The 20379-nt window shown below is 42.6% G+C and overlaps 1 protein-coding gene across 35 annotated transcripts in view; it reads left to right on the forward strand.

The window, feature by feature from the left end:
• LOC114786615 (receptor-type tyrosine-protein phosphatase delta) overlaps positions 1–20379 on the forward strand; it is a 403565-nt gene that overhangs the window by 141746 nt on the left and 241440 nt on the right. For 34 of the 35 annotated variants that reach the window (XR_003749232.1, XM_028973864.1, XM_028973855.1 and 31 more), the window contains one exon: positions 6485–6533. The gene's annotated coding sequence lies outside the window, so the exon portion shown is untranslated. Of the gene's footprint in view, positions 1–6484; positions 6534–9709; positions 9761–20379 lie in introns of all 35 variants that reach the window. The other variant, XM_028973883.1, reaches the window with a different exon arrangement.

Genomic DNA, 20379 nt, shown 5'->3' on the forward strand with positions numbered 1-20379 from the left:
AATCCTGACAGAGCCCCCCCTCCAAGGGCTACGTCCTCGGAGCCCCAACAGTACCATCAGTGGAGGCGGCGGGGCGGACGGCGGCAACCACAGGGCTCCTGCCCTGCTGTATCCTCCCCTTGGTGGACCCGGTCCCTCGGGCTGGCTCCCCGGCGTGGTCAGGCGTGGCGGCCCCGGTCCCTCGGGCTGGCCCCCCGGCGTGGTCAGGCGTGGCGGCCCCGGTCCCTCGGGCTGGCCCCCCGGCGTGGTCAGGCGTGGCGGCCCCGGTCCCTCGGGCTGGCCCCCCGGCGTGGTCAGGCGTGGCGGCCCCGGTCCCTCGGGCTGGCCCCCCGGCGTGGTCAGGCGTGGCGGCCCCGGTCCCTCGGGCTGGCCCCCCGGCGTGGTCAGGCGTGGCGGCCCCGGTCCCTCGGGCTGGCCCCCCGGCGTGGTCCCGCGTGGCGGCCCCGGACCCTCGGCCTGGCTCCCCGGCGTGGTCCCGCATGGCGGCCCCGGACTCTCGTACCTGCACACAATAATCAGGGCCGATCCATCTGGGTATGTGTGGGCCCTGTCTCCACACATCCCCTCTGACACTTCTTGTGTCACCCCCTGCACCGCGCAGGGAGATTGTCCCAGAGCCTCTGGCGACTGTTCCAGGCACCCCAGGCTGGTACCTTCTGGGACTATGCAGCCCCTCTCGCTGCACGGCCCTGGTGCCAAGGGGGGGGCATTGCCAGACCATCCGGCTAGCCCCTTCTGCGTCCGTTGGGACAAGCAGGCCCTCTTCCTGCCTGTCCCAGCTGGGTCCCCATGCCTACCCGGGGGCTCTATGGCGCTCCACCCCTCTGGAGGTAGACGCAGGCCCATGCCTGGCCTGCCCTCCTCACTGGCTACCGGAGGACCCAGCTCCATCGCTTCCCCACCTCCCCTCCCCTCAGGAGGAGTCCCCAACCCGAACTGCACCCCCCCAAAAAATTCTTTGGGGGAGCACCCCCCCCGGCTGGACTTAGGGGTACCTTGGGGCTTGTCCACCTCGCCTTGGACCAGCACATTCGGGTCAGGAACCTCCTCCCTGGGGTTCGGCTCCGCGGCTGGGTCGCCATCTGGTGGACACAAAGAGGGGAAGTGGGGGCGACATACGGACACATATGCCACGCACACACACACAGACAGAGACAGACAGAAGAGAGGGTTGTCTAGTTCCCTCTCTGAGCACTCCGGGACCTCCTCAGGGGGCACAGCCAGGATCTCGGGAGGCGCAACCTTCTCGTCGCCCGCCAGTGCTTGGTCTTCTTGCCCCGGATCCTGACTGGCGCTGGATGTGGTGGAGGGGCAGAGTTCGATCCCTGGCTCAGGCTCTGGCCGATCAAACTCCGCCCTCAGTCTCTGCTGGAAGTCCCGAAAACTGCGGTCTGTCTCTCCCTGCTGCCAGAGGGCTGCGCTCCAGCCCCATGCTGACCCAAGCAGACACGAGAGGATGGTGGTGGTCTTATCAGTGTCTGCTGCCCCACTGAAGGGTCCCGGGACAATTGGGCTGTCCCACACGGGGCTGGGCACGGCGCTGGAGATGGTGGTAGGTGTGTGGTGTGGAGGGGGGTGGACGTCTTCTCCAGCAGGTGTGGGCGCTGGTGCTGCGCTGCCATTTCGCTGGGGAACGTCCGGGCAGAGGGAAGGCGGGTCGGCGACTGGAGCAGGAATGGAGGATTCCCTGCGAGGCAGTCCCGGCAGCGCAGTTGCTGGCTGGCGACCTCCCGTCGCCCTGTTCCACCAGCTTTCCTCCCACTGCTGGGAGGGACGTGGGTTTCCACGGACCTCGTGACGATCCTGGATGGGCGCGATGGGCGGAGCCATCCCGGCACCGACTGCCCAAACGGCGTCATCCTGGTCGTCGTCCGTGTCCACCTCGTACCCCCGGAAGTCACATGGGTCATCACGGACGCCGCGATGATCTCGGACGCGCACGCTGGGCGGAGCCATCCCGGCAACGACCGCCCACCGAAAATCCACGTCATCATCGCTTTCGTCATCCGTGTCCTCCCACCGGTGACTCCAAGGGTCGTCCACCCTGCGGACATCCTGGACCCATGGCGCGATAAGCTCCCATGGGCAGTACTCTGGCCATTCGGGCTGGAGGCTGCCCACCTCCTCGCTGGAGGAACGCCGCCGTTGTTGCCGCTTCTCACCCCCCTGGAAGTGACGTGGGTCCCCACGGACCTTGCGACGATCGCAGACTGGCGCGATGGGCGGAGCCCAACTCTCGTCTCCTGTGCTCTCGTCGTCGTCCGTGTCGTCCCAGTCCACGGGGAGCCTGGCCAGCAGAGCGCAGAGTTCTTGGCTCGACATGGCGAAGATCGTGGGGGTCGCATCTTCTGCGCTCGCTGCCCACGTCACTTCCTCGCTGCTGCCGACGCCAACGTCCTCGCTCCGCCCACTCACCCGCCGACGTTGTCGCTTCCGGGTTTCGCGGAGTTTCCCGGGGGTGACGTCATCACGCGGCGCCGCGTACCACGGCTTCTCGGGGAGAAAACGCTCGACCAGAACAGGCGGCGCGTCTCTCCCCTGGCGTCCACGTTCGCCGCGCCGGGCTGCGTCTTTCGCGGCGTTTCTTCTCCTCTGCTTTCCACCTCTGCGCTTTTGGGGGGGTCGCTGGCATTCTGTCACGACTACGGACTTACGGGGGAAGGAAGCGCAGAGGTCTGACATGTTGGGAAGGGGTTTTATTCATATATATAAACAAATACAAATAAACAATGGCGCGGTGGCCAAAAACGGGAAATAAAAGGGAAAAAACACAAACTAACCCGTAGGCGTGTGGCGATTGCCAGAACTCAAAACACATGAAACAAAACTAGGTCAAGTTCGTGCAGCGAGTTCACGAAAATGCCAGCGACCCCGAACGGGCAGAAACTTCCGGCATTTATGGGGCATCAGGATTGGCTTCCGGTGTGGAGCCCAGCTGCAGGCAATCCTGACAACATGTCATATTTTTGTAATGCCCTTGATCAGAAGTCTTCAGGGCTATGATTTAGCTATAAACTATAGCCGTAAGCTATAGCACAGCATTGTTATTAAAATAATTGCCTATTTTTATGTTTCATTAGAGAAAGTTTTGGTACTGGAGTCTGTGAGTGAAGGACAAGACACATAGTCTCACTCACACATGGGCTTAGTGACAATGGTCAAGAGAATTGAAAATTGTACACTAGAGTCAATGCTGACAGAGCCTGTTACTGCATGTGCAACAGTGTTTTTGCTGTGTCAAAACATTTAGAAATGGTCAGTCACATTCAGACAGAAATTGACAGTTTTTGACAACCTAACTATGCTGTCCTTTGTACAAATTAATAAATAAAGCAGTAATAGTTCTGTTCTTAATTTAAGCAAATTGTTCTCTCCAAAAATGACAAACAGAATGCATTAGTAGTAGTAGTAGTAGTAGTAGTACCTTTTAAATACTAATCCCTTTGTGCACTGGGTCAATAATCAATATTTCCGCTACTACCATTTAAATGCAATTATCTTCATTTTCATCATTTCATCATCTAACAATTATTTGTGCACATGGTGAAAGACAAAACTTTGGCCCACAAATTTGAACTTTTTATTTGTTCTCATAAAGATGTAATTTCAGGGCAGTTAATGCAAGAGTAAAAAAAGTAAAATGCAAGAAAAAGTTTCTCAAAGCAATACAAGAAATTATAATTGTATTGTAAAAAATACAATTGTATTCTGGTTCAATACACTGTTGATAAACTACATTAGAAATGTGAAGCCTTTATGTTTGATATTTAAGTCTCTAATTGCAGTTTTATGAAGGAATGGCAATACTGTCTCCCAACTTCTCCTTCACAATTATTTCACACCAATAACATTACCCTTGTTGGACAAAGCAGACATTCCTTGGCTTGTCCTTGCTCTGTAGGTGATTTTTTCAGGGCTATTCAAACACAAATGTTTTTCACTCAGATGTGCAATACTACTCACCTAGATGTCATTGAATGTTTGTTTTACCCCCCTGCACATGCTGCCGCTGCTACCCCCTCTCACTTGTACCCATGACATAATCATTATGTCACTTAGCACTATCTTGGGCATTTCACTGGATATAGTAATATCATTATTGTGATTGAGCCTTAAGCTATTTTTGATATTTGCTCGATTGTACTATTTATTTTGTAAATATAATTTATTCCTCCTGTTTCTCCTTCTGCATTGAGCATGTTGTTGACAAAAGAATTTCCCTCGGGATAAAAAAAAGTTCTTCTTATCTTATCTTAGTATCTGTCTTTTCAGCAAACTTATATATGCCTTCCACAAGGTTAGAGTATCAGGTTTTAGACACAATTTTTTTATGTCTGGTGTGATGACATACAAATATTTTTACACCTCTGATGAAAGTTCAGCTGCCCTCCAGTGAGTTCTCTTGGTGTGGAAGAAGAACTCTGTAGGCTGTGAATCCGCTTCCAATCCACTACCAATCCACCATCATAGTGTTCCTCCCTGAAATAAGTAGACAGAATCAAACTATGCAAATGCTGTTCTAAAATTACATTTACATACATATTACATCCAGATCAATGTACTTTTTTTGCTAATACATTTGTAAAGTCACAGCTGAGCATGAGCATGTGACCAGCAGGTAGCTAGCATTTAAATGCTACCCACTAGCCTAGCATTTAAATAGCCAGCAAAACACATGGATAAGTGCAGCTCAGATTATCAATGCTAACTAATTTTCCAGAATAAAGGCTATTTTCTAGCACCCTTACCATTTACAATGAATAATTACAAATAAATAATGTTCACAAAAGCACTTACTTTCATGTTATGGGCAGAATCGCGTTGCTCAAATACAGCGTGTATCTCATAATCCGTATTGCAAAATGTCCTGCTATCCACATTGGTGCCAGAACATCTGTTAAAAAAAGCAGACAATGCCTCCACGCATGAGTGAAATGTGGATCATTGGTGAACTGTACCAAGCACAGGATTGGAGAAGAGAGCTGTCAAACATGTGGGTCTAGGACACAACGAGCAAAAATCTACTGTTTAGGCACAGGCTCCTATCACCAGTAGTCAGTGCACAAAGGGGTTAACAATGCCACACCTTGGCACATATCTCTCTCTTGCTCTCTCACTCACACTCACACACAGACACAAGGCAAGGGGACAACAAATTTAATATGGGATTATGTAAAACTGTAAAACATGCTAATATAATCTTTATAAAATCAGACCTCTGCACCTTATCACGTTTGAATGATGAATTTACCCTCAGGTTGTCCTTAGTTGTGCTCCAGAAAATGTTTGTGTGTATAAAAGCATGCCATGTTTAAAGGAGGTTTTACCCTGCTGAAAGTGTGTCAACAAAATTATTCTAATTAGCAGTAATTAAAAATGACCAGACCCATTTGGGTAGCAGACCAGAGCAGACTGAATGGAAAGCACTTACCAAAAGTTTTTGTGTTTTGCATTTCAATTGGCTTCTGCATTGGTTTATGTGGAGACCAGCATGAAAAAGATGTTTAATATTGCCACAAGAATGTGACAATAAAATAAAGCTTTAATTATAGTTATAGTGACTTACCTACTAAACCTTACCTTACCTACTAGTAGGTTACCTCTCAACCTACTAAATCAATTGGCCAGTACAGATTTTCACACAGATATTTTCTTATTGTGGTGAGAGCTGATTACTTTAGAAAATTAAAACCCTCAAATGCTTCTCTAATTGCCAGCATTCAACAATGTACCTGAATATATTTCTTGATTTGTCTCCTTATCCTGCATGTCGGCACACACCCACCCTCACAAGGCATATAATTGATTCTATATTTATTTAATTTTTATTTGTCTATTCTTTCCTTCCTTCTTTTTTTCAGCCATAACTGATGTTCATTTGTTTTATTTCAGGCATTCTTTTTTCTTTTTGTTTCCTTTACCTCATTTTTTTCTTTTTTCACTAGTACCTTTTACTTTCTGTGAATGACGCTGTCATGAAATAAATACCCTGCTGCTGTCAGCTAGTCTATCTGGCTGCCCACTGGATGGATCAGAACATAGATATGTATAACATAGATTTCACCTTATCGTTAAACAGCAGAAAAAGAAAAAACATTAGTTCAGATCTTGGCCTCACAGGAAAACCAAGTTGTCCCCTGTGGTTTTATTTATTCAGCTAAATCTGACTGGTGCATGAAGAGAATGAAAAAAGGCTGAGGAAAGAGGGGAAAAAAACAAAATGCTCAATATGGTTTCAACTGCCACTCTATCCTACTTTTTACTTGTCAGAGCCTTCACTATGGATGGGTTAATTTTAAATCTTTTCAATGGATAGTGCCAAGATTCAATACAGTAAAATTGCATCCAGTCACACCATAAGCGCATTGAAAATGTTTATTTTTTGTGGTCAGCAGAAGACAGCAATTTTGCTGAAATAATCTAGAAGAATACTGACTGGATTTATTAAGAAAAAACTGATTGTGGTTGCCTTTTTTCCGTAAAGGTCTCAGGAAAGAAAATGTGCCATTGACTTTCACACCTTCAACCTCAAGGTAAGTCCTGTCCTGTCTTCATTGTGGGTTTATGTCTGAGGCTTTTGGTGTTTTTCAGACAGAGGAACACAACAATCCAGACCTCTGTGTGGTCCAGCAGTTGGGTTAATGAAGTAGTAATTGAGGGGCTAGGTCAGATCCCACAAGGGATTGTGTAAGGTTTTTTTTTTCTCAATAATAAAGCATTAGTGCCATTTTACCAGAAGGAAATCTTTAGCTCTTTTCCTTTGTTATACTTTTTAGGCATACATCTAGGCTATGTCTAATATGCCATATTTTAATATTTAATATTTATTGTGTGTAGTAATATAGTTCACTTTTAATTTATTTTTAATATCTAAATGAATTAATGATGCACAGCCCTTTTTTGTTTGAAAATGCACATTGAACTAATTTCAGCAGAAACCATTACAACTAATTCATGCACATTTCGAAAACTAGCTCATTAAATAGTTCCTGCAACATTCTACTTTAGAACAGATCTTTAATGTGAATGATGGGCTGTTTCCAGATGTGCCATTGTTTTAAATAGAACTAGAAAACAGAAAATTAAGAAGTGAGAGAGACAAGAAGTTAGTACAAAATGAACTAATGTTCTTACACCAATCATTGCTTCCAATAGTTTGTGCTGTCAGTGTTGGGGAGATTACTTTGGAAGTTTAATTCGTTTTTTTGATTACTTTTATAAATTAACTGTTTATCATTTTGTAACCTGGCAGTGCTTACACTCTAAAAACTGCTGGGTTAAAAACAACCCAATTTGGGTTATTTTGGTAACCCAGCGCTGGGTCAAAAAGGGACCAACAAGTTGGGTTACACGTTTAACCCAGCATGCTGGGTTGTGATTATTAACCCAACTATTAGTTAAAAATGACTACGCTGCTGGGTTGAATGGAACCCAAAATGGGTCAGAAATGTAATATAGAAACTTGTGATTAAAATTACTAAAATAAAAACAATTATACAGCAATACATATTTCATGTAAAAAATGTGTCCATATGAATTTAAGACTTTTTTTTCCATCTTCACCTTAACATTAAGACAATTTTTATGAAAATGTATCAAACTGTAGTCACAGTGTTTCTGGAATAAAGTAAGTAACAATGAATCAGATTGAAGCCAAATTAACTTTAGAAAAACACAATTTGACATGTAAATGTAATGAAAAAAAGTTTTCTTATCATGCATAAACTAAGATCTAAGAGTCATCTGTAAGAAACACACAACAAAGCAGGCATTAAGAACATCTATGCAGTAAGGATCAGATTTGGTCAAAATAAACTTGCAACTTGCTCTCTACAATGTGCTCTCTGTAAAAAAAATAATAATACAATACTAGACACATCAAGCACAAGAAGAATCAGATACAAAATGAACAACTGCAAGCCTATTTGCTCTAATCACTGCAAGGTAATTGTACAACAATCAGTCATGAAGAGCTGTGCTACAAGCATAATTGTGTCTTACCCTGCTAGCTCATTCTTCAGCTTCTGAACCTTTGGAGGTAGCTCACTTCTACCTTAATTTCACATTGCCTGCTGAATGAAGGTAAACGTGTTTTCAAGCACTTTGGGTGCTGCAGGTGAAGTGCGTAGGTTAAGCCAAACAAGAGGCACATTGCTTGAGGTTGGTTGGTGAGTGCTTCCCTTGCCCTCTCGGTTGATGCCCAGTCTTGAGGGGTTGAGTTATGGTAATGCTGGGCTTGCTGAACTGTTGTCCTCATAATAGAGGATTCCCACTGGGATGTCCATGGAGTCTCCATAGACTCTACATAGTGCAAGAAACAAGACAAAAAGAGAATATTCAGGTTAACAGCAATTTGTCTACAATCTACTGTATAGAATTATCTAATATTATAGATTTTGTAATTCAATGTGATTTTATTTTAGGCACTGTAAACAATCTATTTTGTGTGTTTATATATAGGCGTCTTTCATATTGTGACAGTAGGTGGTATATTACACAATTTGATATTTGAATGGTACAAATGGAGAAAGGGTTTACTCACTGAACTGCTCTTGAAGAACATAGATGCATCATCTCCAAGAATTATTGGAAGTCCTCTCAGGACAAGGCATCTATTGGCTGTTGGCTCTGTGCTCTGCAAAGTGGTATAAAACACACTTGAATGTAGAACAAAGGAAATAAATCTTATTTCAGTTTATTTGTCCATATAGAGAAATACCACAAGAGAACAGTTTATGTATTGAACTAACCATCAATACCATTATGAGAAGAAAAGAGAAATACCAACCCACCGTTGTGTTGTAGTAGGTGAGCTAATTGCTTTCCTATCCGACCTGTCTTCCTCTTGAAATTTTCATCAAAATTGGACACAACCCATCAAGAACACCAAAGAACTCTTCTTTAAAATTTCTACCAACAATCCTGTTAAACTCCAGGTAAACCTGAAAAAATATTAAATATGCTCAGTTTTGATATTCAGGCAGAGTTATTTATAACACAAATAAACCTCTCTGAACATCATGTATGTAAAACAAATAAGAAAAAAAAAACATTAAAGGACACATCCACAAACCTGGTTTTCAGTGAAAAGCACTGGCCAGCGTGATGTCAGGCTCATCCTTTACAACCTCCTCTCATCTAAGAACAAACATGATTCCTGATGCAAGCAAGGAAAGGGCTTAGTTTCTTCTTGCATAAGTTCCATGTTTTAGCCTGTAACGTTAAAAAAACTCTCGCAGATAGTACTTGCATTTTCAAAGCATTTTAAAGTGGCTTTAAACAAAACTAGTAGTACAAAAAAAAAAAAAAAACTGGCATATGTTGAAAGTGGGTGTTTACTTTTTCAAACCTACATTGAAATAATTTGAATTCTACAAAACTGTATGTAGAGAAGTAGGTATACTTCTAAAATACAACATTAAACCCCAAAACCCCCTTTCACATTGTATATGCTAAATAAAGCTTACCGATCTCCGTGTGAGTGAGTACACACAAATTGGTGGCTCCAATGCAGTCGCAAGATATTAAGCATTGTTAGCATAGCAAGTGTTAGTTAGCAAGATATTAAGCAGTGAAGCTTGCAGAAAACTTCAAAGTTTCTCCTCTGTCCTCTGCAGCTTTTGCCTCAGAATTTTTTTTTCAACTCCGCGGCTTTCGCTCATAAAATAATTTTTTCGCCCTTCAGAATTTTTTTTTTTTCGCCCCTCAGAAACTAAAGACGGTGCAAAGACAATGGCGGCTCCTCTCGCTGATGTCCCAGGTAGTTGACGTGACGTGCGTGCTCTCTTTCAGGTCTGCGTTCCCAACCCAGCACCGCTGGGTTACAGATCAAGACCGATTTTCAACCCAAATTTCAACCCAACAGCAGCCTCAACCCAGCATTTGGGTTGAAAAAACAACCCAGCGTTTTTTAGAGTGTACCTTTATATAGTTCTCTGTCAAAGCACACCTGGTAGGTCTGTAACATACAGGCCTGCCTGTAGCATCTCCTGCCCACTGCCTTTCTTGCGGTGTCGTGGTAAGAGGATATGGTTTAATTAAATCTTAAAATCACTGCTACCTGGCTCTGAAACCAAGATGGAGGAGAGGTACCAACAATGCTTAGTTGGTAATGTGACAATGCATCACAGTGCGCATAGGTCACAGTTAAACAAAAAGTATCTTTTTTTCTTTATCTATATCTCTAATCTCTACATGATAATCATTTTATAATTATTTGGAGTGTGTTTCTTTATTTTTCTCTTTCTTATGTTTCTTTACTTTATAATGACAGAGGCTCATCTGTTATTGTGGATCTGCATTTGACTTGCAGTCAAGTTCGCAGCATATTTACTGAGGTTGGGATACCAGTAGTTTCCAGAACTCTCCATTCATGCCAGCTGTTGCCCTGGGTTTCATTTCAATGTAATTTTGCAGTGTAATAATCTAATTCTCAACAGCAAAGGTATTAAAGTGGAATAGTCCCATTACTTTAGAAACAATGCAATCCACATCAATAGTGGCACCAAATGGAAAACACAGTCAGAAAATCACTTGTCAAGTTGTGTCAAGATGTTCAAGTTTCAAAAGTTCTGAGGAAAATTCAGCAGGTCACAGCATTGCAACCTACTAAACAGCAGATGTAGTTGGTTTTAAATGTGTTCACAGAACTGACCATGTTGATTATATGCTTGCCCTTACCCTGCAGATCCAAACTAAGCTTGTGCAACTCCATGAAAGTGTCAAATGTTTTCACCTCTGGTGTGTTCTTTTAGTTATAAAATGGTCAGTAGCTCTTCTTTGGCCTTCAAAAACTATTCTGAGAAAAGGCTGTGCCATATCAGATCAGTCAACTCATCAAAACTGGAGAGAAACACTCACGTGCCATTTTCTTGCATCAGAGTGTATCTGTGCTCCAAGATAACTGCATGTCCGTCCATTATCTATGTTATTTTCATACTCTACAAATGCTCATTTAACATCTTAAATCCTTGAAAAATGTCATGTTATTAGCAAGAACATGACTCGTATCGGCTTGGTAAAAATGGACTGCTGTGCTGGTAACTGACTGTTCAGCTCTCACACTTTTCTTCTGTGTTTGGGTTTTTTAGCAGCAGGCATCTTGGGTCTCGCAGCTTTTGTGCATCAGTTTTAAATGCCTTGCAAGATATATGGACTGAATTTCAGGAAAGAAAAAAAACAATCCTCTTCCCAAATTATATATTTTTGCTATTTTGGTTTTGCATATTACATTTTTGGCCATACATAATTAGTTGCACACTGAAAAACGGGTGCACAGTCAACTTCACGGCATGATACAGTGCGTGAACAGTCCAGCTCCAACATCTGAACATATCGGCAAGCCACGCATTTATTTGTAATCTTATGATCTATAACTATGTCAGTGTAATGTATTCCAACTGCTTTTAGTGTCACATATTTATTCAACAATCAGCAAAGACTGCTATATAAATTTTATTAAAATGAAATCGAAGATAAACTACCACTTGCATAAGTAAATAACCAAATGTATATCCTTTTTTGTTCCCTATGGAGCACATAACATTTTTTTTTTCATGAGAATAGGTAAGACAGTTAGGGACAGATGTATTAAGATTCATTCATAGGACTAACAATGCAGGTATAATGGAGTAATGCAGAAAGACAGGATACTTTGTAAAGAACTATGAAAAAAGGCCAATTCTAGGGCACACGTTGTGGGGGCACCACTTCCCCTGAACATATCAATCTCTCTGTCTTAACTTTGTTAAGAGACATAAACATATGACAGACGACAGGTTCTACATTTTTTTATTAGTCCTGATGATTGTTTAGTATTGCTATGTCTGTCATTCTGTTCATCTCTTCCTCCATGGCTTGTTTGGATCAATCTTTTCCCTCAGAGCCCCATTGGCTGCTTATCCACATGTTGATTGATGACCTCTGTGCAAACCATTTGTTGTACACAGTTATCAGCATGTGTATGTGTGTGTGTGTGTATGTGCATATACAGGCTTACTGAAAAACTGACGCAAATGCTTCTTTGGTCCCAAGTCCTTCAGGCCCTAAACCACACGGCCAAGTGCATGAAGCAACAGGCTGACCACCAATGTCGACCCGACCTCCTTTACCACCACAGAGACAGGGTTTGGGTTTCCAACCGGGGACTGCCTATGTTGTCTTACCTCAACAAGGCCTTCTATTCCCCCCTAGTCCTCCATTTTATATTTCTACTTGAGTAAAAGTACAAAAGTTTTTGCTTTCAAATATTATTTAATTAACAAATTAAAAGTACTGTGATTTATTGTGGCTCTTATGTCTAATTTTAATTTACTTGTTAGATCAATTAATTTTAGGTAATATTTTGATATTTTATATGTTTTTTGTGAAATACTATTGATTTCTTTGCCACTAATAACTATAAATATTTTGACATTTATTAGATGCCCTTAACCAGAACAACTTAAAATAAGTAGTGACATTTACTTTCACTTACTCATGCTGTGTCAGGCAGTGCCACCTCGCCCTCTGCGCCTCTCTACTATGGAGCTCCCCAGGGTTCAATTCTGGCACCTGTTAATTTTGCACTGTACCTCCTCTCTCCTGGCCTAATGGCATACAATTTGCAGATGACTGTCGGATTTACTTGCCACTAGTTTCTCCAGCCCCCTTATAGCCCTCTTGGACTGTCCCAGTTATGTCAGGTGTTGGTTGGCCCACAACTTTTAATGTCTTAATCAGAATCAGAATCAGAATCTTATTTATTGGCCAAGTAAGTGCAAGCAGATACAAGGAATTTGATTCTGTTCCTGTGTCGGCTGGTCCTGGTCTGCAGGCTTCTATAACGTCTGCCAGAGCCTGTGACCAGGGTATGAGGGGTCTGAGTTGATTTTCCCTGCCCTTTTCCTGGATCTGGAGAGGTACAAGTCTTGGATGGAGGGCAGGGGGGCAACGGTGATCCTTTCTGCTGACCGTACAGTCCGCTGCAGTCTGATCCTGTCCCTTTTAGTGGTCTCTCCATACCAGGCGGTGATGAAGGAGCATAAGACACTCAATGACCGCAGTGTAGAATTGGATCAGCAGCTCCTGTGGAAGGCTCCTGTTGCCTCAGGAAGTACATCCTCTGCTGGGTCTTTTTGAGGATGGAGGAGATGTTGGTCTCCCACTTCAGGTCCTGGGATATGGTGGTGCCCAGGAACTTGAAGGTTTCCACAATAGACACCAGGCTGTCTGATATGGTGAGGGGGAGCAATGTTGAGGGATGTCTCCTGAAGTCCACTGTCATCTCCACAGTCTTGAGCGTGTTCAGCTCCAGGTTGTGTTGACTGCACAAGAGTACCAGCCACTCAACTTCCTGTCTGTATGCAGACTCATCATACCGACAGGAAGTTGAGCGGCTGGTACTCTGGTGCAGTCAACACAACCTGGAGCTGAACACGCTCAAGACTGAAGTGATTATCTCACCTCCAGCACACTATGGATTGTGAGTACACAAGCAAGTGAACGCTGTTTTATTATTCCACAAAGCTCGTCCTATTGTCCTTATACACTAGATCACTTGGAGATAACGTAGCCTCACATGGTTTCTCCTACTACTGCTAAGGGGTGTAATTGTGCAAATTACAAATAATAAAGAAACTTATTTAACTACTTTATTAGGGGGCAGTGGTGGCCTAGTGGTTAAGGAAGCAGCCCCGTAATCAGAAGGTTGCCGGTTCAAATCCCGCTTTCATTTCCGCTTCCGGGTCGTTGTCTCCCTGGCTGGTCTGCCGCTCTCTGGTGGGTTGGAGGTGTGTTGGCCATGACACAGGCATAGCACAATAGATTTTACAGCAATTAACAGTTTCTCATTTTTTAACACAGGTAGATTACTAATGGAGTCACATGCAAATTTTGTATTTAAAATGTTATAAGAAAAGCACAAATTGAAGCAAAGGAGAGAGAGAGAGACCTCCAGAGAAGGAGCTTACACCTTAGAGAAGCAGCAGGGAGAAGAACAGATAAGCCCAGAAGTTAGGGGAGAAGCACCCGAAGCAGCTGAGGTGGAGAGAGCCCCAATGGAGGAGAGAGTAGCAATGAAGAGAACCTCCATTATACTTGGCATTTGACAGGCAAAAAGGTTGACTCAGACCAATCAGAGTGTCCTTTGATGTTTGTGCTTTGTCCAGAGAGAACCCCCGGCAGGAATACAGTGGTTATTTACTCCGAACAAGACTTTACTGTAATGGCACCTTAAACCATTTTCTGACCTTTTAGCACAAAAAGTCATTAATCTGAAATGAAAGATTAGTTGCAAAAGCCCTAGGCCGCTAGAAACAGTTTTCTGGTAGATGGTGGCTAACATACTTAAAACTGCACAAATAATAATCTACTAAAAACCTTATCTCCCAGAACTGAGAATATGAGCAAACTTTGTCAGAACAACCCCTGTTTTCCCCAATTTTAAACTGTATGGTATCTTCTTTACAACATCAGACAAATCAGGTCGTTTCTCACCACAAATGCTACTTAATTACATGTCCAGTTTCTGGTCTTCTCTAAACCTGACTATTACCAATCTCTACTAGCTGGACAACACTATACAACTAATTCTAACTATAACTCTATAGTTCTATAACTGTAATTCCAACTATAATTCTGAATTATAACTATACTCTACACTAAACAATTATATGCTTTTTCACACTGTGAAAGCTTCGCAGTCTCGTCCCTCTGTGTACTTGTAGTGAGATGACAAAAAAGTGGACTTTGACTTTGACTACAACCTCTTCAACTGATCCAGAATTCAGCTGCAACACTTGTCTACCAAGTTCCAAAATGCTCACATTAATTGTCTTGGAATCGATCTGGCAGTGGGTCACTTTTTGTTCTCTAGAGGCATCAAGAACTTCACCCTCTCTCTTTTAACCCTCCACTTATCACAAGAAGAGCAATACTGAGTCCTTAAACCATAATCGAGCAATGAATAAAGATGTTATTTATGGGACTAAATGCATTTAACTTCTCCATTACTAAATAAATAAAGTTCACTTACATTTACATTTGTCATTTAGCAGATTCCCTTATTTAAAACGACTTACAATCAATAGTTACAGGGACAATACCTATAAAGCAATTCAGTGCTAAGTGTTTTGTTCAGGAACATACATTGTTAGTAAGTGGGGGTTTTAACCTGTGTCTTTGTTGCCTTTTGGTTCATAGGCAATTGTGTTACCCATCAGGCTTCTCCCACCCACATCACCAATGTCTATTCTATTGATTGCACTTTATTATTAATGCATTGTTTAATATAGCTTGTGATGGTCTGTATCTTAGCTGGTAATTTCTATTGAACAGCAGTTGTTGATTTAAGCCTTGCTACAGCAGGCTTACAGCAGGTAGGTTGTCCCACTTAAAAATATGGGATAGATCTGTATTTGTCATAAGACTTTAACTGTGAGAAATCCGCAAAGTCACATTTTTTTTTAAGGATTTATTTGTAAATGATGCAGAAAATAAGTATTTGGTCAATAGCAAAAGTTCACCTCAATACTTTGTAATGTAACCTTGTGTCAGAGTCCAATCCGGAAGGTGCTACTTCGTCTGTACTTGCTCTCGCTTCCGGAGCGAAGGTCAATGGATGAGTATTTCTGTCCCCTGTCGTGTGTTCCATATAATAAATCCCCTGTCTTGTGATGTCACGCATATGTGTCCTCCTTCCTCGCCATGTCTACATCGTCCTCAAGATCATTTGTACCCCATGCGTTGAGATCATGAATGGAGCCACAGGTCAAGGGAGATTGTCAGTGATCTTGCATTGATCTGTCACCAAGCTGCTTGCCTGTTGTAGGTTTGCTAGTCCCAGTGTTGTGTAGGTGTACAATCTTGTCCCTGCTGTCCTTAGACCGCACTCTGGTCTTGGCCTAGCAGGTATAGAAACGGACATGTAATCTGAAGGTTGCTGGTTTTGAATTCTGAACCGCCACGGAACAACTGAGGTGCGACCTGGGCGACTTTCATGACTGCCCACTGCTCACTAAGGGTGATGGGTTAAAAGCAGTGTGTGCTGTGGTGTGTTTCACAATGACAATCACTTCACTTTCACTTCACTTTGTTTGAAGGTGTCGGCATGTGTCTTTTATACAGATAATGAGTTCAAACAGTTGCCATTAGTACAGGTATTGAGTGAAGGATACAATTATTTTTTTAAAGAAGTAACAGGTTTGTGAGCACCAGTAAATAATAGTTGTATATAGTTATTTTCTGCACCATATACAAATACATTTGTTAAAAGTCATGCTATGTGATTTCCTGGCTATTTGGCTTACTTTTTGTCTCTCACAGTTAAATGATGAAAATTACAGACCTGCCTCATCTTTTTAGATGGAACAACAACAATGCTGCCAAATACTTTTTTACCTGACTGTATGAAGATCGCACTGATGTACATTGATCTGGTAAATGCAGTGAATGTAAATGTATTTTTCAGCATTTCAGTATTTTTCAGTCTCAAAAGCACATGAATTTTTGTTCTGCCCAAAGCAATGCAAGCCTTGGATTAAAGTTCACACTACCAGTTCACACAACCATTAAGTGATCTTGCTGAAGCTCTAATTTGAGCTCACAGTCTATTTAAACATTCAGTACACAGGGTGGAGGATGAGCATGAATGTGGAAATCAGCACCGCCTTGCTGTATAGGCTGATTGTTTCATTAGACATTGACATCCCTTTCAGAGGCACAGTGTTCTGCTAAATCTGAGAGCTGTGGCATCTCAAACATGAGCGGGAGGCAAGGGGCGTGTACTTATGACAGCTGTACCATAACCCAGCATTGTGCATGATACCAGAGGGCTATAATTGCTCTATTCACAGTGAAACGTCCTTTAACTTTTTTACTTGTGACTATTTATCATGGGTGTTTTAGAAAACTGACTTTTAGTATGCAAGCAGTCTCCTGCAAGAAGAGCCTGTATTCAGGACACACTTTTTTATGTATTCATTTGAAGGTATTCATACTTTTTAAAAACTCAGAGTTTAAGTTTTCAATTTAAATTTAAAATGCAATCAGTGTGATAGCAACACATGGAACTGCAATCAATCTTCCTTCATTTTACCTGAGTGAGCTAGTTATGCTTAAACATGGGTTAAAGGATAATGTTAAATAGCATCACTGGCACCCTAAGTGAAGCACAAAATAAATGATTTTAGACCTTGGTATTTCTATTTCTAAAGAAAACTACTGATTGGAACTACTTAAACAATAAAAAAGCATACTTAGATACATGAGAAAAATGGAATAACTGTTTTAGTAATGCAATACATATTGTGAAATAGAAGAAAATTCATGCTATGCCTGATTCCTATGCAACAAATACTTATGCATTGATTTAACAAATCCATAGCATGCACTAAATTGGAAAATGTTAAAATAATAAATATTAAAATAAAATGTAGCCCATAACTTGTGAGAGCAGTAGAAATGTCAGTTGAGTTTGTTGTTATTGACATGGCAGATAAGCAATACCTCTAACACTGCACAAATGTAGTGCGAAGAGTGCATAATGCACAGAGATTTATTTTTCTCTTTTTTTCACTGCTCCTGTGCCATTCTCAGGGCAAAGAGACAGACTTATTTTTGTTCTAAATCAGGATTTTTTTAGGTCACATACTACCTTTTTTCCTTTTATCCTTATACTGTAATTACCATATGAGTTGAATCATTTATGATAATTATATCTATAGAGGCCTTCACCAAATCTCATAATAGGATTCTCTGGCTTTCAGTCTGTCTCCCTACTCAGACTGGTTTGTCACATTTCCTCAAAAATCTCAGAAAGTAATTATCTTATATTATAAAATAAACTTGTATTTCTTTCTGGAAATGCAAACAGAAAGCCATCTTAATTTTGTTTTCCATTACGTTTAATGTTTTTGTTTGATAATCTCTGGAAATCTGATTACATTCCTCATTCCTAAATTCATATTCATATCCATTGTTTTCTTCCAGTATAGACCATGGAGAAGATACCTAACATTTAAATAGTTTTTCTGACTAGGAAAATGGGATTTAAAGTGGATGAACACTGTGCAAAACAAACACATATATTTTCGCATGAGTGAGGAGAGTGGGGCATAGCCGATGTCAGCTGTAGCAGCAGCAGCCTCACATTTGCCTTTGTCCTCATGGTGGCTGTGAACAAGATGAATAGTCCCCTCCATGTAATGAATAAAGCACACTGTAATTTCAAGTGACATCTTTGAGCACTTTGCCTTAGAGGAAAGTAATCATGGGTCATTTATCTGTGCTTGTCTTGAAGGGGCAATTATGACACTTTCATTGGCAGCCAGCCCACTTCTCTTACATGTAGTTAAGGTGGGCTTTGTGTGGTTGTGAGGTATATTTTTATTATTTAAGTCAGTGCTCCACCAGTCATTTGCTCAGACAACATTCAAAAACATTCCCCATTCAATGTATTAGAATGTATACATCTATATGTATACATTCTAATACATCTGTACAATTACGATTTTTATTATTTAGCTGAAATGCAAAGGTCTGTGACTTTTTTCTATGAAAACTGAGCATGCCAAAATGTTTAGAATTCTTTAAAGACAAGTTTAAATTTCTCTCCCACACCACAAGATTTGCAATCTCTGATCTTTAAGTAACTGCAACTTCATAATGCTGGCATTTTCTGTTTGAGCTGAGAGGTCAATAATCCTTGCACTCTTTCATCCAAATATAAATGAAGATGACAGTTTGGCTCTCACTCAGTTGCAGAATAACTCAGATTAAATCTTTTGGTGATTGCTTAATTAAAGATTTGTCTGTCTAATGGCTTTGCAAAGGGAGATGAATTAAATGTCTAAAAGCCTCGGGATCTATGTTTAGTTGATTTGTCAATCAATGGGGCACATAAAGCTTGAGTCCAAGGTGTTCTCCTACTTGTTTAGGAAAATGTTTGCATATCGATGTGATCTGTTTGTCAGTGGCTCAATGTCTACTGAGCCCAGCAGTCATTTCTCCATGCCACCAAGCATTGATCAGTGGCTCACTTCCAGTTTGCTTACTCTGTTTATGGATCTTTTATGGAGATGTAAGAGAGAAAAACAGGAAACATACAGAAGCCCTGCTATATTGTAATTGGATTTATAATTGCTCCTCCTTGAACCGTCACCTTATCGTGATGGAGGATTTTGAGAGCCTAATGATCCTGAGAGCTATGTTGTCTGGGGCACTTGGTGCCCCTGGTATGGTCTCCTATGACAAATTGGTCTTGGGTAAAGGGTGAGACAAAGAACGGTTCAGAAGACCTTTCATAGAAGGAAAAACAAAGAGGAAGTGTACCCAACCCGGACGGTTACCGGGGTCCCACCCTGGAGCCAGGCCTGGGCTCAGGGACTGTGAGCGAACTGTGAGCATGGAATCTGGCTATTGGGACATGGAAAATCAACTCTCTGGTGGGGAAGATGCTGGAGCTTGTGGAAGAGGTTGAGCAGTACCGGCTAGATATAGTCGGTCTCACCTCGACACATAGCATTGGCAATGGAACTCAAGTCCTTGAGAGAGGTTGGACACTCTCCTTTGCTGGAGTTGCTCCGGGTGAGAAGCGGAGGGCTGGGATTGGCTTTTTGTTAGCCCAAAACTCTCAGTTTGTTAGGGTTTACCTCGGGGGACGAGAGGGTAGCTTCCCTGCACCTTCGGATCCGGTAATGGGTCCTGACTGTTGTTTGCACTTATGCGCCAAATAACAGCTCAGAGTACCCACCCTTTTTGGAGTCCCTGGGATGAGTGCTAGATAGTGCTTCGACTGGGGAATCAATTATACTGCTGGGGGACTTCAACGCTCACGTGGGCAATGACAGCATGACTTGGAGGGGCGTGATTGGGATGAATTGCCCGCCAGATCTGAACTTGAGTGGTGTTTCGTTATTGGATTTCTGTGCAAGCTGCAGTTTGGCCATAAAGAACACCATGTTCGAACATAAGGATGCCCAGCGATGCACTTGTTACCAGGGCAGCCTAGGTTGCAGGTCAATGGTTCACTTTGTAGTCATATCATCTGACCTGCGACCATATGTTTTGGACACTCAGGTGAAGAGAGGAGCAGAGCTATCAACTGATCACCACCTGGTGGTGAGATGGATCAGGTGGCAGGGGAAGGTGCCACGAAGACCTGGCAGACCCAAACGTATAGTGAGGGTCTGCTGGGAATGCCTGGCAGAAGAACCTGTCAAGATGGTCTTCAAATCCCACCTCCAGTAGAGCTTTGATCACGTCCCGAGAGCAATGGGGGACATGGAGTCCGAATGGACCTTGTTCCACTCTGCAATTGTTGAGGCTAGCTGTGGTCGCAAGGTGGCCGGTACCCGTGTCATGGTGGAAACCCTTATACCTGCTGGTGGCCGTCGACTGGGG

The sequence above is a fragment of the Denticeps clupeoides genome, chromosome 1 (assembly GCF_900700375.1).
Source record: "Denticeps clupeoides chromosome 1, fDenClu1.1, whole genome shotgun sequence".
In the NCBI taxonomy this organism is placed as follows: Eukaryota; Metazoa; Chordata; class Actinopteri; order Clupeiformes; family Denticipitidae; genus Denticeps; species Denticeps clupeoides.